At 37.4% G+C, this 2,834-nt stretch overlaps 1 pseudogene; it reads right to left on the reverse strand.

Moving 5' to 3' along the window:
* Positions 1 to 1,880: 1,880 nt before the first annotated feature.
* On the reverse strand, positions 1,881 to 2,619 carry LOC141588675 (protein P21-like; annotated as a pseudogene).
* Between the last annotated feature and the right edge of the window lie 215 nt (positions 2,620 to 2,834).

The raw sequence follows: 2,834 nt of genomic DNA on the forward strand, positions 1-2,834 counted from the left end.
GGATGAACTTCTTGGAGTTGTTAATCATTTGGTTAAAGAACAAGGCAAGTTACGGGATGAGGTGGGTGATCTTCGTACCATGAATGAAGACTTACTTGAACGCCTTGATGCTACGAAGCCAAACTCCTCCACTTGAGCTCATGCCCTTCTAACCGTTTATCTCTTCCTTGAACCTTGGCTCTTTGTTACTTTAAGACTCTTTTGCACTCTTTGGTTGCTTGTTTGTTTGGTTTGCTTGAACAATTTGTGTGTGTTTTTAAATCGTGTTGCTAAACTTTGGACATGTTTTATCCTCCTTTGACGATGTCAAGAGGGGGAAGTAGTTTAACTATGTTATGTGTGATCTTTTAACTCTTCGGCCAACGTTCACCGTGACTATGCCTTAGCTTCCATTATTAGAAGTTTTACCTTAGCCAAGCATGTTGCACCTTTCGACTACCTTGATCATGTTTATATATTATGTTTATGTTGAAATGACCAAAGACCGACTAACCATCGGCTAAGGGGGAATATCACACATGTTTGGACTTGTCATCATCAAAGGGGGGATTTTTTAGAACACATTGTGTTGATGATGCCAAGTCCCTTTGTTATTTGATTGTTTGCTCTTAGTTGAAATGATTAGTGATTGAAGCAATCAAATGGACTTTCAACAATGATTCAAGATAATCAAGAAAGTCAAGACAATGATATTTTCTAAGCCTTAGTCGAAAAATGTAAGAGTAAGTGCAACATTCTCATTTAAGTCAAGTTATGGCAAAACCATGCAACAGTACGTTGTACTGTGGTTTCTGGTACTATCATACGGAGGAGAAATTTCGATCAAAATGTTTTAAGTGTTAAAACTTTGCAAAACTTCAAACCTTAAACATTTGAATTTTCAAAAGCTTGAAAATAATCTGAAATTTTGGAGTCACAAACCCACTTGACTATGCCTCTAGATTTGTGCAAACACCTTTTACTAAAATGGCAAAGAAGACTTGTCAAACTTCTAAAGTAAGAAAAGCTTTTTGCCATTTTGGTAAAATGTCACATGTTGAGTGTAGTAGCTTAAGTTTTCTGATTTCTTAAGCCCCAAGCCTATAGTCTAACACTTACCATCACTCAAGGCTACCATTTTAATATTGGATTCAATTTTTCTAAGTTGTACTTACCTAAGACTAAATCCACTATAAATAGAGTGTCTTAGTCACATTTATTTCTTAAGACTTCCAAAGCATTTATTGTAAAACTTTGCAAATTATTTGTGCATTTAAAGCTTTGTTCTTCAAGTGTTTGCAAAACATTTTTCTGATTTTTAAAGTCTTTAAATTGTTTTCGAAAAAGCTGTAAAAACTCCAAGTATCAGTTCGTTGTACTGTGACATAATGAGTTTGTTCCATGATTCTCGTGTTAGATCTTAATTGTGATCTCCATGTTCATTTAGTCAACTCTTGAGATTCAAGCTTCTGTAACACCTTGAGATAGAACCCATAAACTCTTGAAGCGGAGTAGCTTTAAGTTTGAGTGCAACCGGAGTAGGTTGGCGAGTTATTTTCATTGTAAGAGGTTTAGTAAGTTTGAGTAAATTTCTAATCAAGTAATAAAATAACGGTTGGACGTAGGCCTCGGAGTAGGGGCTGAACCAATTTTTAAAAATGTCGTTTGTTTGTTCATTTACTTTTACGTTCTTCCACTTTGCTATTTCTCGCATGTACCTAATCAAGTTCTGTGTCACAGTCACCTATAATGTGACATAGAACTGCTGTACCTTCTTGTGAACTTACAGTCAATTAAGTTTCTCAAGTCTTGTACTTCAATATTCTTTACTTAAGTTAATCAATTAACCAAATTAAGGATAAAATTTTTAAAAGGTACACCTAATTCACCCCCTCCTCCTCTTAGGTGTTAATCGTTCTTAACTCTTCATATAACCTTGCAAGTACGTTCGCTTCGATTATAGAATCAAGGCAAAATGTAACAGCATAATTAGTACCACTAGGACAAGTAAAAGTACTTGTAGGATCATCCTTAGGGTAACTATAAGCACTAGGGCACAAACCCTAAAAATACTTGGAGTAATCGGTGGGCTGGCAGCTACCGGAATTACAACAATACTCATCCGTCTTAAACACCGTGCATGGGTTGTTACAACCTCCATTAGTCTTAAGCTGACTAGGGCATTGTGCATTGACATCGGCAGTACACGTAGGACCAACGGTGCATCCATTAGAGACCTGTAAGAATGTCATTGGGACGTTGAACCCGTTAACCAACGAGATATCGAAGAAATCAAGGTTGTTGAATTGGTTAAGGAGTACTCGGCTAAAGTGTTACGGGGTGTACCATATGCGGTGCCAATTGTATGACCCCACCACAGTCTCCGGTGGTACTCGAGACCATTACCCGGTTGAGGTACAACTGTCCGTGCCCATATACGGGCACTTGTTTGCCCGGATTGGTGTGACGGTCAGTGTCACCGAGTTCATTTGTTGGCCACCACTTTGGGGACTACCGCGCTGCGGCCCAGACGGTATAAGGGCAATTGTTTTTAACAGTAAAGGTTGCTGCATTAGTGGTAGTAGATAGTATAAGGACTAGTAGGGTGTACAAAATTGGGAGGCATTTCAAGTTGGTCATTTTGAAACAAATGGAGAATGTTTGGTAAGAGATTTTTAAGCTAAGTTGTTTGATGATTTGGGGTGAATATTGTAGGCTTTATATAGGCATTAAGGTTTGAAAGATCAAATATACTTCTGTTAAATTTAAGTATATGCTTAATTGCTTGTGACTTTTTTATCTCCTTTGTGATTTTGGCCTAAATGTGATTAAGTGTTTGTACTACTGAATTGATT

Source organism: Silene latifolia, chromosome 6 (assembly GCF_048544455.1).
Source record: "Silene latifolia isolate original U9 population chromosome 6, ASM4854445v1, whole genome shotgun sequence".
Lineage (NCBI taxonomy): Eukaryota > Viridiplantae > Streptophyta > Magnoliopsida > Caryophyllales > Caryophyllaceae > Silene > Silene latifolia.